The following is a 17,475-nucleotide window of genomic DNA, read 5'->3' as shown; positions in this document are numbered from 1 at the left end:
ATCAGAAATCTTTGCAAATTAAGGACTTATTCGATGCACTGGAATTATGACCATAAATATTACAAAGTATTAATGTAGTGTTGTCCAATTTCACAGTCAGAATAATCAAAACAATGAACTACAAAAACATTTGGTGATAAAATGGTGTTGGTGATAAAATGGAAAAAATAAAATTGCTAATTTACAAATAAATAAAAAATGGCAATTTGTTCCACAGTAAAAATGTATTATATATACATAAATTACATATTGTACAAATAAACATGGCTTAATACACCATATACATCCTCTAAATTGTCTTGGGTAACCACTAACCTGTAGACACGTGCTCAACACAAGCATATACGTTTGCTATTTATACTGTACATACTACATTAACAGGTCCCATTAACACTCTTGATTACAACATTACATAATTAATGACTTAATTACTTCAATACATTACTAAAAGTTTATTTTCTTTTATTGAATTTTTTTTACACATACTAAAAAATTAACTCAGAAGAAATAAGCAGTACTTTTAATATGATATCCACTCACATAAGATAAAGACACGGAGTCTCCTCATGGAGGCCGATGGAGGCCAAATGATCACTCCACCACACTTTAAATTCTAGGTGAAAAAGTTTTTGTTCAAAAACACGTGATGCAGCATCCATGCCAGTTGTAAGTCTGTCATGTAGGCCAGTAGGTTACAGTCCAGCTTTGGTTTGGTTCTCTCTTGACCTTCAGCCCAAATGGATTCAGGAATGAGAAGAATACACACCACAATAAAACACGGCTTGCTGGAATACTCCATTGTTATCGGTCAGTTGGACTATTAAGTAGCCATGTAATAAGTGCATTAATGTCCATTCAGCCAGTGTTTTCATAAATAACCCATGAATTATTAGGGCCCCAAAGCCAAGCAGAAAGAATGTACATTACATGACATATAATTAATGTGCATTATATGACCTTGAAAGGTTTAACAAAACGTTTATAAAAAAAAAAAAAAAAACTAGTCTCATACATGCATCATTTCACGAAAGAGAAAACGGGTTGGAATCGAGGACAAATAGATTGAGATAATTATATTAGAGTTATATCCCTTTGTTGGTTACAGACTCAAACCAATACTTTCTCCAAGTGATCACATTCTCTGATTATTTCTCCTGTGTTTTCAGGGTCTTCTCTGATCATCCCTCTGGTTCTTCTGGCTCTGATCATCGCTGGACTCTTATTATGGTTTTTCTGTAAGAAGCGTCAGTCTCGAGGTAAAACTCATTAAATACTTTGGAGAAACTCTCCATTTATACAAAGTTTAAAACAGATAGATTTCTTTGACCTGTTTTCCACTTTCTGGCACCACCTATAGGCTGCAATGAGACATGAGCAAAATACAGACACTTGTGTGAAAACATTTAACATTAATGTAAAAGCCTTGTTTATACTTCCGCCTGGCTCCGCACAGTGAGCCTCCGCTGTCTGCTCGCGCTCCACCTTAAGCGGACGATATATTTATACTTTACACACTCGCTGTTGTACTATTCTTTAAACGACGGGGCGACTCTGAGTAATTGTTCTCAAATAAATGTTGAACATCCAGTGGTCAGTATGAGAGAATTGTACTCTAAGCACACATTTTAACTGCTCTAATACAAGATACAACAATTTGTATGGTCCTGTCAAGCAGACAAAACATGAACATGATGAATAGTACATGTGGCATTGCATGGTTAAATGACGTACAGATATTATCACTAGGGATGCACGATAGGATTTTGGCCGATATTCGATATGCCGATATTTTCAGACTAATTTTGCCCGATACCGATACCGATATATTTGTGTTTTTTTTAAGTGCAAAAAAAGCTTATTAAAGCTTCTATTAAAGTTCTCAGTCAAGAGCAGTGAGTGATTTCCTCTTTGTGTTTTGTTGTTTTATTAACATTAATGAGATAGTTCTCCCCAAAATTTAAATTGTCATCATTTACTCTCTCAAGTTTCTTTCTTCTGTTGAAATTTTAAAAGTTATTTGGAAGAATGTGGCTAACCAAACAGTTGCTGTACTTCAGTGACTTCCATAGTATATTTAAGCACAAGAAAGAAATGATGACAGAATTTTTATTTCTGGGTGCAGTATCTCTTTAAGGACAAGCGGCAGCATATTATACTGTCTCTTTAAGAACTGCACGCGACGCGTCTAATATACACGCATTTGACAAGCAGATTTTCTCTGTTTGCTTTCACTTTAGACATAACCAACTTTGTTTATGTAAACCGTGTGTGTATTTGCTAGCGCAATATCAGCGCTACCATATCAGCGCAATAAGACTCGAAAGATTAGTCCAGTATGCAGGCGCTGTGACAGGCTTTTAGTTCCTGTGAGCGTCGGGTGTACGCGCTCAGAAAAGCGGATGTTAGAACAGCGCATCAGCACGTGAATGATATGTTTACCTAGCAAGACTTTGACGCACATGCAAATAATGAACTTTTGTGAATTGCGGTGTTCCGTGACCGTGAGTGTAACTGCGTTTACATGTGATGTGATGTGAATGTACGTCGCGTTGTACAGTATGTTGAGATGAAGGCGCCAGAATTGAACTGATAGAATGCACGATACTATGATTTTTCTTCAAAAGCAGATAGTGGAGACATTTTAATCGTCCACGATCAAAAACCGTGAGACGCACACCCCTAGTTGGAAGTTTAAGTTGCTGGCGCTCATGCTTCGTTCGCGTCACGTGCGCAAGCCACCCTATCGGCAAGGCTGATCGACAGAAATATTCATATCGGCCGATACCGATGTTGTCCCGATATCATCGTGCATCCCTAATTATCACTTAGGTTGTACTCACTTTTGTTGTCAGCTATTTTGACAATAATGGCTGTATGTTGATTTATTTTCAGAGGACAGTAAATATATACTGCTATTTAAAATATTCCAAGTTTCATTTCTGTACTATACTATTATAGTATTGTCCCTTGAGTAGATTTACTATTGTTTGCTGAAATGTGAGGGATGTGCCACATGAAATTTTCTTCTAAAATGAGCATTTTTATCAGGCTCGTTGATTTAAGTTCAGTAATTTCACTTTAATGACAATTAAAAATAATTTTCATTGCCATTAAAATGAAATAACTGAACATACAAGCTTGATAAAAAATGATAATTCTAGAAGAAAATTTCAGATGGCACTTAGAGGCTTTTGCATCTGAAGTCTTCATATATACACTCACCTAAAGGATTATTAGGAACACCATACTAATACTGTGTTTGACCCCCTTTCGCCTTCAGAACTGCCTTAATTCTACGTGGCATTGATTCAACAAGGTGCTGAAAGCATTCTTTAGAAATGTTAGCCCATATTGATAGGATAGCATCTTGCAGTTGGAGATTTGTGGGATGCACATCCAGGGCACGAAGCTCCCATTCCACCACATCCCAAAGATGCTCTATTGGGTTGAGATCTGGTGACTGTGGGGGCCATTTTAGTACAGTGAACTCATTGTCATGTTCAAGAAACCAATTTGAAATGATTCGAGCTTTGTGACATGGTGCATTATCCTGCTGGAAGTAGCCATCAGAGGATGGGTACATGGTGGCCATAAAGGGATGGACATGGTCAGAAACAATGCTCAGGTAGGCCGTGGCATTTAAACGATGCCCAATTGGCACTAAGGGGCCTAAAGTGTGCCAAGAAAACATCCCCCACACCATTACACCACCACCACCAGCCTGCACAGTGGTAACAAGGCATGATGGATCCATGTTCTCATTCTGTTTACGCCAAATTCTGACTCTGCCATCTGAATGTCTCAACAGAAATCGAGACTCATCAGACCAGGCAAAATTTTTCCAGTCTTCAGCTGTCCAATTTTGGTGAGCTCTTGCAAATTGTAGCCTCTTTTTGCTATTTGTAGTGGAGATGAGTGGTACCCGGTGGGGTTGTGCGTGTTGTGGCTTCACAAATGCTTTGCTGCATACCTCGGTTGTAACGAGTGGTTATTTCAGTCAAAGTTGCTCTTCTATCAGCTTGAATCAGTCGGCCCATTCTCCTCTGACCTCTAGCATCAAGGCATTTTCGCCCACAGGACTGCTGCATACTGGATGTTTTTCCCTTTTCACACCATTCTTTGTAAACTCTAGAAATGGTTGTGCATGAAAATCCCAGTAACTGAGCAGATTGTGAAATACTCAGACTGGCCCGTCTGGCACCAACAACCATGCCACCCTCAAAATTGCTTAAATCACCTTTCTTTCCCATTTTGACATTCAGTTTGGAGTTCAGGAGATTGTCTTGACCAGGACCACAACCCTAAATGCATTGAAGCAACTGCCATGTGATTGGTTGATTAGATAATTGCATTAATGAGAAATTGAACAGGTGTTCCTAATAATCCTTTAGGTGAGTGTGTGTATATATATATATATACACATATATGAACACCAAGTTTGTTGTGCCTTGTAGGCATATATGTGTAGGGTTGCATAAAATAATAACAATAGCCTAGATAGCAGGCAGCCTATAAATCGTTAAAAAGGAACACTTAAGTAGCACTACACTAGAGAAAAATATATGGATTTTGATATGTTACTTCAAACGTTTCCATTCGTTATGAAATGAGATTGGAGTAAAAAACTCGCCAAGCTAAGCGCTGCCGTAACTAGTACAATTACCAGATAACTCACACGACTGGTTCAAGCAGATAAAACTTGGGAACCTGGAGTCATGTCAAGATCCAAACTGTAGAATCTAAAAAGTGTGTGGAGAGGACCAGCCTGCCGCTACACAAATGTCTTCCAGGAGGGCACCTCTAAAAAGTGCTTGAGAGGAAGCCACGCCTCTGGTGGAATGTGCCCTGATGCTAAGAGGTGAAGGCAGACCGCGCACCTCATATGCTAGTGAAAAGCCTCTGTAACCCAGTGGGAAATTCTCTTCCTTGATGCGGCAAGCCCGCGGCGGCCAGCACCAAAACATACCAAGAGCTGGTTAGATTTTCTCCAATCGCCAGAGCGATCCACGTATAACTTCAATGCTCGGACAGGGCAGAGCAAATTAAGCTTCTTGTCCTCCTCAGAAACAAAAGGAGGAGGATGGAAAGAGTGAAGGTTAATAACCTGAGAGCGAAATGCTGTGGACAATACTTTGGGCACATATCCCGATTTTGGTCTCAAAGTCACCCTGAGCAGACCAGGAGCGAAGTCTATACATGTCTTGCTAACAGAAAGAGCCTGCAAATCTCCCACCCGCTTCAAAGAAGTCAAGGCTAACAAAAGAGTAACCTTGAGAGTAGGGCTGGGCGATATGGCTGAAAACTGTATCACGATATAAGTGTTTCATATCGGTCGATATCGATAATTATTGATATTTTTTTATGACCTATTTAAAGGACCAGGAGACAAATATATTAGACTTAAACATTTTTATTTTAAACTTAACCTTCCTCTGATTATAATATATTAGCAGAAATGTCAACACCATGGAAAACATCAATTAAAATGTAAACATAAGTCTAAAATCACAATGAACACTTAATTATCTCTTAAAATTAAGGTGCAAAATTAAAGAATACATAAGAAATGCTTAAAAAAAGAGTAATAAAATAGTGCAAAGTGTTAAATAAACATAGAGAAACCGACGACGGTCTTGCATTATTTGCAGACGACATTGGTCTGACTACGGTCAGACTTATAAAATCCAAAAAACTGCCATACTGGCGAGCTGACTTTTCCTGTTTTATCAACAATCGCTGCGGCACTCATTTTCCACTTATCACTCCACGCCGGCTCTGTTACTGAAGAATCCAACACGAGACAACGATATGGCGCAACCACACTGTTAAGGGGGTCGCACACCGGACGACTAGAGGTATCGCACACCGGACGCGCACTTTCTCAGTTTATGGCCAGCAATATTGTTAGGCTATGTTTAAGGACATTATGAAATTATTAAGATATGGTCTGTAGCCTACTATGTTATGATTGTACTGTACAATTAAATACAGTCGTTGCTACACTTTACCTCAGAGCGTCCGTTAACTGCATGAATTGAGAATATCACCTATAAATCCGATAACATCAGCAATTTTCATTCATTCAGCTCATTTTTGTGAATGAATGTAAAACTACACTCACCGGCCACTTTATTAGGTACACCTGTCCAACTGCTCGTTAACACTTAATTTCTAAGCAGCCAATCACATGGCGGCAACTCAGTGCATTTAGGCATGTAGACATGGTCAAGACAATCTCCTGCAGTTCAAACCGAGCATCAGTATGGGGAAGAAAGTTGATTTGAGTGACTTTGAACGTGGCATGATTGTTGGTGCCAGAAGGGCTGGTCTGAGTATTTCAGAAACTGCTAATCTACTGGGATTTTCACCCACAACCATCTCTAGGGTTTACAGAGAATGGTCCGAAAAAGAAAAAACATCCAGTGAGCGGCAGTTCTGTGGGCGGAAATGCCTTGTTGATGCCAGAGGTCAGAGGAGAATGGCCAGACTGGTTCGAGCTGATAGAAGGGCAACAGTGACTGAAATAACCACTCGTTACAACCGAGGTATGCAGCAAAGCATTTGTGAAGCCACAACACGCACAACCTTGAGGCGGATGGGCTACAACAGCAGAAGACTCCACCGGGTACCACTCATCTCCACTACAAATAGGAAAAAGAGGCTACAATTTGCAAGAGCTCACCAAAATTGAACAGTTGAAGACTGGAAAAATGTTGCCTGGTCTGATGAGTCTCGATTTCTGTTGAGACATTCAGATGTTAGAGTCAGAATTTGGCGTAAACAGAATGAGAACATGGAACCATCATGCCTTGTTACCACTGTGCAGGCTGGTGGTGGTGGTGTAATGGTGTGGGGGATGTTTTCCTGGCACACTTTAGGCCCCTTAGTGCCAATTGGGCATCGTTTAAATGCCACGGCCTACCTGAGCATTGTTTCTGACCATGTCCATCCCTTTATGGCCACCATGTACCCATCCTCTGATGGCTACTTCCACCATGTCACAAAGCTCTAATCATTTCAAATTGGTTTCTTGAACATGACAATGAGTTCACTGTACTAAAATGGCCTCCACAGTCACCAGATCTCAACCCAATTGAGCATCTTTGGGATGTGGTGGAACGGGAGATTCGCATCATGGATGTGCAGCCGACAAATCTGCGGCAACTGTGTGATGCCATCATGTCAATATGGACCAAACTCCCTGAGGAATGCTTCCAGCACCTTGTTGAATCTATGCCACGAAGAATTGAGGCAGTTCTGAAGGCAAAAGGGGGTCCAACCCGTTACTAGCATGGGGTACCTAATAAAGTGGGCGGTGAGTGTAAATGTATATTGCAGGGTGAAGTCAGTATATACATTAACGACGATTTGAGACAAATATAATGTCAATTTAATATTAAACTATGTAAATGGCGCTCTGTGGCGCGGCAGGATTTTGAACTCGGTCCTGAGCCGTTGCTGGGCGCCGCGGACAGACGCCGAATGACGCCGCGGGTGTGTGTACACTCATAGAGAATAATGTGTTCGAATTTTAAAGACATGGCCCTATAAACTGTGAAAGTGGGTGCGCGTCCGGTGTGCGATACCTGTCCTAGACGCGATGCGGCGCGGTGCTGCGCTTCTTGTCCGGTGTATAACGTGTGCAACCCCCTTTACATGACCGGCTGTTAGCGTGTCACCCAGTACGTTGCTAGGTTACCAGAGAGTGGGTACACTTTCTTCCGACGAAAAAAAACAAAATGTATCGAACGTTTTATCGAACGCATTTTTTATTGATATCGATTACGTGTCTATCGCGATACATATCGTTATCGTTTTATCGCCCAGCCCTACTTGAGAGTCAGAATCCGCTCTGGAGCTGACTCTAAGGGCTCAAAGGGAGCCTCCGTTAAGCCCTCCAGGACGGCCGACAGGTCCCAAGAGGGAATTCCAGGGGAGCGTACTGGTTTCAGGCGCCTAACCCCACGCATAAATGCTGAGACTAACCTCAATTTACCTAGGGGGATCTCATCCGACTCTCTATGAGCGGCAATAGCAGAGACATACACTCTCAGAGTAGTAGCGGCCGCTCCAGAAGCAAACTTCTCCTGTAGGAATTCCAGCACTGAACCAACTGGGCAGCAGACTGGGTCTGTAGCGCTTCGAACACCACGACTCAAAAACCCTCTACTTGGAGGAATACAACCTTCTCGTGGAAGGGGCTCTCGCACTCGCAATGGTCTCCTGGACGTCAGCGGGAAGACCAAAGCTCAAAGCTAGCGGCCCCTGATGGGCCATACGCATAGTTTCCAAATGTCGGGGCGAGGATGCCATATCCTGCCCTGAAGCTGGGACAGCAGATCCTCCCTGACCGGAATCTCCCGGGGGGGGGGGGGAGTTCCAGAAGAGGAACCAGCTCCGAGAACCACGGCTGGGGCGGCCAGAATGGGGCTATAAGTAGGAGACGGGCTCCGCTCTCCCTCACTCTGGACAGAACTGCCTGGATCAACTTGACAGGCGGGAATGCATAAAGTTTCTGCATCAGCCATGGGTGGGGGCGAATGCATCTATCCCCAATGGAGCTGGGGGGCTCAGGGAGAACCAAAGTGGGCATTGGGACGACTCCTGTGATGCAAAGAGGTCCACTTCTGCTTTTCCGTACACTTCCCAAATCAGGGCTACTATTCGGCGGTTCAACATCCATTCCCCCGACTTGAGCTTCTGCCTCGACAGAAAATCTGCTGCGAGGTTCAGGACCCCAGGAACATGGACTGCCCTCAGTGAAAGGAACTTGCCCTGGGACCACAGGAGAAGGTGGCGCGCATGCCTGTCCAGGGTGCGCGACCGTGAACCCCCCTGCCGGTTTACATGAGACACTACCGCCATTTTGTCTGTTCTGACAATGACATGGTGTCCTTCGAGAAAGGGGAGAAAGTGAAGAAGGGCCAGGGAAACAGCTCTCAGCTCCAAGCTGTTTATGTGCCAAGAGAGAGTCTCTCCAGTCCAGACCCGACATGCTGGCCTGCCCTCGAAAACTGCACCCCAGCCGGTCAGAGAGCAGTCCGTTGTAACCGTTTGGCGACGGAAAACTGCACCCATGCCGACCCCTTTCCGAAGGAAGAGGGGGTCCCGCCAGATTGAAAGGGCGCGGAAGCAGCTGCGCAACACCTTCAACAGGCGAAGAGCCGGTCCTGTGGACCGGGCACCTGAGAGTTTCATCCACCACAGAAACGGCCTCATGTGGAGCAACCCTAGGGGAAGCACAGGGGATGCTGCGGCCATGAGACCCAGAAGCCTGCGGCAAGTGCCCACAGAAACACGATGGCCGAGCGTGAAGCGAGCCAAACATGTCAAAAGACTGGAAATCCGGGCAGGAGCCAAACGGGCCTGCATCAGAACGGAATCCAGGCACACCCCTAAGAAAACTGTGCTTTGAGCTGGGGTAAGAACACTCTTCTCTTTGTTCAACCTCAGGCCGAGAGACTGAATGTGACGAAGGACAATGTCCCTGTGGTGAGTCACTAATTCCCTGGATTGGGCTAAAAGCCAATCGTCCAGGTAGTTGAGTATACGGATGCCCTGGAGCCTCAACGGGGCCAGAGCAGCATCCATACACTTTGTGAACGTTCTCGGCGCTAGAGCGAGACCAAAGGGGAGGACCCTGTACTGGTACGCCCTCTCTCCAAAGGCAAACCTGAGGAACCTCCTGTGTCGCCGTACGACCTGAATATGAAAATATGCATCCTTCAGGTCTACTGTCACGAACCAGTCCCCCGCTCGAATTTGAGATGATAGCTTTCAGCGTCAACATCTTGAATTTCCCTTTGTAAAGGGAGAATTTAGCCAGCGCAGGGCTAGTATCGGTCGTAGACCTCCGCCCTTTTTCGGGACCAGGAAGTAACGGCTGAATAATCCTTGCTCGACTTCCTTCGGAGGAACCTCTTCTATTGCTCCCTTGAGGAGAAGGGACGAAATCTCCTGCTGTAGTACAGAAGCCTCTGAGGCGCTGTTGACTACAGTTGGAAAGACTCCGTTGAAGCAAGGGGGCGGGCGACAGAACTGAAGTGTGTAGCCGAGCCGAGCCGAACCGTGCGGAGGATCCAAGGCGATACCCCTGGCAGACGCCTCCATTCTTGAAAGAAATGTGATAGAGGAAGTGGAGTGTTGCAATGTGGAGGACATACCTGTGTTAGGGTGACGCGCTGACTCCTGTGGGGTGGCGTGGTCCAACGTGAAGGAGAGCACATGACGTCCAGACACGTAGTGGGAGGTACCACTGCCTGTTTGATCAATATCATAGGGTCTGCCTGCTCCTGAGGAAAACCGAAAGTGTCTCCGAGGATGCGAGCAGCAGGTATCAAACGCGTCGGAGGCGAGGGGAGAAAGCTGAATGCGTCTCCTTCTTCCTGCGCCAGACTGTTTGAACGAGGTTGAGTAGGAACTGCACTTCGAAACACGCTGGGTGGCGAAAGTGACAGGTTTAGAGAAGGAGAGCAAGTGAGAGGTGGGCAGAAACACTTGCGCGGTCTGTCCCAACCTCGTAAATCGGGGGAAGCTCTCCTTTTTCTGACCCGCGGGTCAGGAAAGATTCGAGGAGGCTGGAGCGAAGGGTTTGTTAGACCGCTTCAGCTCAAGACGCTTATGAGGTCGCTGGTGGGGAAACGGGCGACCGCGGGCTCCCCAAACCGTAGCAGGTGGGGGATGAGCCGAGTCACTTCTCCTAGCGGCAAAATCCGTCCTATGAGAAGGATGTTCTCTGGGTTGAGACGGAGAGGGGTTAGAGGATTCCCTAACCCTCCTGGGCATAAACTGCCTGAAGGCAGCTGACTGGGATTTTGCGGCCCGAAACTTGTCAACCACAGTGTTGACTGCCTCCCCGAACAGTCCAGATTGAGAAACTGGGGCGTCCAAGTGGAAAACCTTCTCTTTGTCACGGATCTCTGTGAGATTGAGCCATAGGTGGCTCTTAAGGCCAGATCCGTGGCCTTATGATGCTCTTTGACAGCTTCTGGCGCAATTCCAGTTCCCTCGTCCATCTCCTTCAAGATGTCCGCCTGGTAGGCTTGGAGGATGGCCATAGTATGTAGGGCCATGCCTGCCTGACCAGCTGCCATGTAGGACTTTCCGATAAGGGCGGAAGTAGTCCTGCACGGTTTAGAGGGAAGGAGGGGGCGAGATTTCCACGACGGAGCAGATGACGGAGAAAGGTGAGTAGCAAACGTGTCCTCAACCGCTGGAATGGCGGAATAGCCCTGCTCCACAGAACCAACAAGGTTGGTGAAGTCAGTGGCTGCCGCGTTTGTTAGACGCGCGGAAAAAGGCTGCTTCCAGGATCTGGAGATCTTGTGATGCAGATCGCTGAAAAAGGGCTGCTTTCTCCGTTCAGGCCTAGAATTAGGGCCACTTAAAAATCTCTCGTCGAGTTTAGACGATTGTGACTTGCGGGGCTCGTCGGGCCAGTCGATAGAGAGCTTCTCTGTAGCGCGCGACAGCACTTCGATAAGCTCCGTGTAGGCCGCAGTAGGCTGCGCCTCCTGGCCGCTAGGCGGGAGACCGTCAGTAGCTAAAGCAGGCCCGAAATCCTCGGAGTCGGACGCTGCAGTGTAAATAATATCTTCCAGCCCGAAGGAAATTTTTACATCTTATTGCGGACACTCATTTTAGGTGGCGTTTGTTCAACTCATTGACCACAGTACATTGAAAGTAAACATAACCGGAAACAAGTTAGACGTACTATATCATTAAAATATTATAAAGTTGTTGTTGTAATAAAAACCGCATTAGGGCTATATTTAATTGGAGTTATTTAATTTTTAACATTTAATTATAGGGCTCTCTGTAGTCTATGTTTACAGCATTAGGTGAGATTTTCTTTCTTGAGAAAAAATAACATGTATCTACTGTACCTAATACGTATCCAAATTAAATAAAACCGCAAGAATTATATTGAAGTTGTAAAATTTGTATCAAGCAATAATAAAAGCAGTTGCCTATACCAATTGTTGCACCATGCTGTCACTAAATTATATTTAGTTAGGCTACCAATTTTTTTGGCTACCAAATTTTTTGACAATAACAATAGCCTACACTTGTTGTTTGTGAGTCTCTAGTTATTACCTCTCTGATTCATGTCCGCTTCAGCCTGATGTTTCTGATGTTAGTTTTACTTTTTCCTTAGGCAACATGCAGAAAGTAAGCATCATGCATGCAACTTTACCCGAAGGAATGGATAGCAGCAGTGCTCAACCATCGACCAGCGCTGCTGTCTCATCGCAGGAGCGTCCACAAACACCCGGACAAGAGCCGACTCCTGCCACAGATGTGCTTGAGACTGAGCCAATGTTCGTTTACGCTCAACCATCGACCAGCGCTGCTGTCTCATCGCAGGAGCGTCCACAAACACCCGGACAAGAGCCGACTCCTGCCACAGATGTGCTTGAGACTGAGCCAATGTTCGGTTACGCTCAACCATCGACCAGCGCTGCTGTGTTATCTGAGAGTAAACCCAGCAGCAGCTCAACAGATGGGCAGAACAACCCGGCAGGTAACATTAATACAAATCAATACTCGCATGTATGCAGAAATAACAGTGGGACACGATTACTGGGTGACTTCTCACTCAACTCAAACTTGGTTACAGTATGAATGAGAATGTAAGAATGCATATTTGTCGTTTTAACTGAAATTAGGACTGGTGTTGCTTAAGACATTGTCGGTCAGTGTTTCTGTAAAAAAAAAAACTAACAATAATACTGATAAGATAATAATACTACTACGGATTCTGCTAGTAGCATTAGAATAATTAATTTAAATGACAAAATAAAAAATAAAATGAACTGCATTATTTTTACAAGACAATATAAATAATATGGTTTACATGCAGCACGTCAATGGACTACTTGCACAACTACTTCTGCGTTCTAGTTAGTACATATCAGGAGTTTGCGGTTAGAGCGTTCAACGCACATCCATACATGAGAATGCAGATTATCACTATGTTTTATAGCTGCCAATTGATTAAAATAATGAATAATGATCTCTGTATTAATTACCTTGAGCCTGCTGAAATGTTCCTATAAATATATTTTCTTTCCAACTGTGGATTCTGAATAATAAATAGCTAAATATATTTATCCACTAAGGAGCAGCAGTCCTATATGATCGTGTTCTCATTAACAGTTTTTTTTTCTCTTTCTGACATTTCATATCTGTTGGGTTTGCATTTTTAAATTAAGTTGACTATTAAAAGGATTGCTTGTGTGTGCTGCTGTTTATTCCAGACTTTTATAGTTGAATAGTTTAACTATAAACTAGTTTAACTAGTTTAATAGTTGAATGAATGAATGCTCGTGAGGTGCCTGTAACGATGTTAAATAGGCTAGGCTATTTAGTCAATTACGTACACAGCGAAGAGGAGAATGACAGTCAACTACTTTGAATATTATAGCATTTTGGAAATTGGCTAAGCAGGAACATGAACTTAAATGCAAAACCTGCTGATTGTTCGTGTCAGTTTCAGCCTGTTTACTGATTTTATTTGTAATCTTCACACTGGTTGGTTCCTCACCTGATCTGCACAGGTGTGTTTAGCAGTTCAGTATCATGCTGTTGTGTGTTTTTCAGGATCCTTTGACTTTCTATATGAAGTGGGAAAGAAACTGGCGTCGGGATCCCATGGCAGCATTGTACATGAAGGAATTCGGAAATCAGATGATAAAAAAGTATGTTGCTCTTTCTGGATACACCAAACTTTCTGTTTCTCGTTTCCTTCTGTCTTTCGAGTCCTGACATACACATCAGTGTTTACAGTTTTGATCAAAACATGTTTTAATAAAGATTGTAGATTATCATGTAAACAAACAAAAATGGATCAGTTCACTTACATTTGCAAACATTTTCTTTATTTTTTAGGTGGTCATTAAATTTGTCAAGAAGCGCCGGTTTGATAACTCCATTGAACTGGTAAGTTGACATGATTTTATTCTTCATGAAAATTACTATTGAGAATGATCTTCTATCTATAAATTACAGGAACGTCTGTATGTGTGTGTGTTTGTTGTTCGCATATCTCTCGAACCGTTAGTCCGATGGATTTCAAACTTGGCAGGTGTCTTGCTACGGGCACGAGTAAGTGCAGTGCCAAGTTTGAAGTTGTTTGGATTAGAAGTGGAAAAGATATCATTAAATATATTGGTAAAAGAAGCACTTAGAAGGTTGTGGGTTAAAAATAAACACGCTCAAATCCTACGCCAGCTCAGGAGGTGGTGTACATGTATGCACGTTTTGATTTAGTGCGGAAATGCGCAGAAAAACAATTCCTAACACTACAAAACACTGACAAACTGAAAGATATGATATTATGACCCACTGTAAAAAAACAACAACATAGTAATTATACACTTCAGTGTTTATTTTTGTGCAACATGGACTTCAATGTTTAATTTGTGTGACTTTACCAAAGCATTTGATTTGTAGGCATATGTATTCCTTCAGTTGAGAGCCTGTGCGCTTTACCTGGCGTTTCAGGGTTAGGCCCGGCAGGCGCGCACGGACTGGGTTCAGTAATGAAAGGCTTTCAATGACCAAAAAATAATTCAGACTGACAAAATAATAAAAATGACATTCTTCTTCTTTTAAATAATAATAATAATAATAATACAAATAATAATAATAATAATAACGACATTCTTCTTCTAAATAACAATAAGTGTCATTAATAATAAAAATCATAATAATAATAAGAAGAATATTACAAATTGTCATGGAATTATTAATGTGAATGAATGGTACTCCACATCACATCATCATCACTATTGTACACCCCAATACATGTAACGTGATTCGAAATTAAATGCTAATTGTTTCAAAACACGTGCTGTAAGATAATGCATTGTGCTAGGTCATCGTCGGAGAAGTTTCTCTTCTTTGCCGTCTTCCGTGTGTCCATGGCGTAAAATGAGGGCGTGGGGGAAGCGTGTTCCCCCACGTATAGCTTGTTATATAGGGGCGTGTTATTCTAATGACGATCGTTTTCAGCCGCCGGATTTATCAAGCGCAGGTATTGCGTACACCTGGATTTCAAAGGTACGCACAGCTTCATAAATCAGGCGGTGAGAGGAGTGTAAGCATAATCTTACGCCAGCATATACGCCCGTTTCTACGCAAGAATGATAAATGAGGGCCAATGAGTGCGTGCGCCCGTTTCCTGTTTATACCTGCGGGGCGGGGCGCGTGACGCTTCTCACGCACGCCAACGTTCATTGGCTCGTTCTGTAGACACTCGAAGTTGATAGGGCTCCCTAAAGTGATCCCAATTACGTCATCACATCGAACGTGAGCGACTGAAAGGGAACTGATTTTGTACGGGCACTTTGCACTAGTTTATTCAATTCTTATTCGGTAATTGATACCGTAATTCTGTATGTAGACCGCATAAGATAAAACTGAAATAGACAATCAAAGCCGTGAAGAATCAGTTGTAAAGCACATGTAAAGTTCATTGTTTTCTTCTTGAATTTCGCTCACTCTTTAGTATGGAGATTTGAGGTTTCTGAGTCAACTAACCTTTTGTCACTCTCTTCTTTTAGGCTGGGTATTCCAAACCTTTGTGTCAGGAGGCATTTATAATGCTGATGGTGGAACAATGCGACCATGTCGTAAAGTTATATGACTGGTTTAACGTGAAAGATCACCACATCTTAATTATGGAATATCCACATACCAGCATAACCTTGTTGGATTTCATCAAACAAAACGGAGGTCGTCTGACTGAAGCAGTAGCAAAAGACATCATGCAGAAACTCATCGCTGTGATAGAGCACTGCATGGATGAGGGTGTTTATCATAATGACATAAGCCTGAGAAACGTACTCATCAACCCACACACCATGCAGATCAAGTTAACCGGCTTTGGCAGAGCACTGCACATCAAAGGAAGTCGTGAGTTTGCTTTTTGAGCACAGTTCACTGATTTATTATGCACAGGATTTGGAAATAAAAACTTAAACTGAAAACTTTGCTTACAGGAAGAGACAAATGTACATCAAGAAAAGAGAGGAGAAGTCGCGCTGTAATAGCAGCAACTGAAGACTTATACAGAGTGCTGAAGGGGATGGTCAAAGGAAAAAGTGGTTTGCATTTGAAACCTTTGTTTGGTGGGAAAAAAACAGGCTTGTCCAAAGGTGAGACCAAAAACAAGAACTAAATGGAAATAGCATTGCTTGAAAAACACGTAAAGCTCTTCCACATGTGACAGTAACACTACCTTGATGACAAATAAGCAAAGTATAAAACACAGCGGATTGACAATGAATGTTTAGCAATGAATAAATGTTCATGGGCATCCAGAGAATGCCATAGTAACGCCGGTTTCACACTGCACGCGTTAGCAGTGAAACAAATATGCGCTGCTTACGCTCTGCTAACGCATGCAGTGTGAAACCGGCGTAACAGCAACAAATGCAGTGTATTTGATGGTAACATTACCTTACATAAACTACATATCTCAAAATAAAACAGGACTAATCAGCTCTCTTCTGAAAACCTTTCCAGAATGCCTGGATCTACTTCAGAAACTTCGTGACAGAGAGTCAAGGATCATCTTACAGAACATTTTAGATCATGACTGGTTTGAAAAAACACCAGACACAGATGCACTCGAGTCCGAGTCGTCAGTCGGTGAGTCTCTAGTTATTACCACTCTGATTCATGTCCATCCAGCCTGATGTTTCTGGGGTTAGTTTTAATTTTTCCTTTTTTCCTAAGGAACGGATAGCAGCAGTTCTCAATCATCGACCAGCTCAACAGATGCACATGCGCAGAACAACCCGACAGGTAACATTAATACAAATCAATACTCACATGTATGCAGAAATAACAGTGGGACACGTAGGGGTGTGCGATATCACAATATTTCATCGTGGACGATTAAAATGTATGTCTCCATGATCTGCTTTTGAAGAAATGTTGTAGTATCATGTTACAATGCACATTCAATCAGTTGCAGTTCTTATTATACATTCATATCACATGTTAAGGCAGAGGTAGACTTATACTCATGGGACACTGCAATTCACAAAAGTTCGTTATTTGCATGTGATTGAAAGCCTTGCCGGTTAAACATTTCATTCGCATACACCCGATGCTCACAGGTACTAAAAGCCTGTCAAACAGCACCTAGATACTGACTAAGTTATTTTTCTAGTCTTATTGTTCTAATACTGTCAAATACACACAAGCTTTACATAAACACAGTTGGTTATGTCTAAACTGAAAGCAAATATTTGAGAGAAAATCGAGTGGGTGTCATATGCATGTATATTAGACGCGTACCGGCCTTAAAGTGACAGTAGCCTAATACTGAACATGCTGCCTCTTGTCCTTAAAGGGCCCCTATTATGCTATTTTAAAGTTTTAAAGGCTCCTAATTAGGGCTGAACGATTAATAGCATTTGCGATAATATCGCGATATGAGGAATAGCGATTTTTAAACCGCAA

The sequence above is a fragment of the Rhinichthys klamathensis genome, unplaced genomic scaffold, assembly GCF_029890125.1.
Source record: "Rhinichthys klamathensis goyatoka isolate OS25496 unplaced genomic scaffold, OSU_Roscu_1.1 h1tg000065l_1, whole genome shotgun sequence".
NCBI lineage: Eukaryota > Metazoa > Chordata > Actinopteri > Cypriniformes > Leuciscidae > Rhinichthys > Rhinichthys klamathensis.
Note: the sequence above shows the minus strand (reverse complement) of the source record.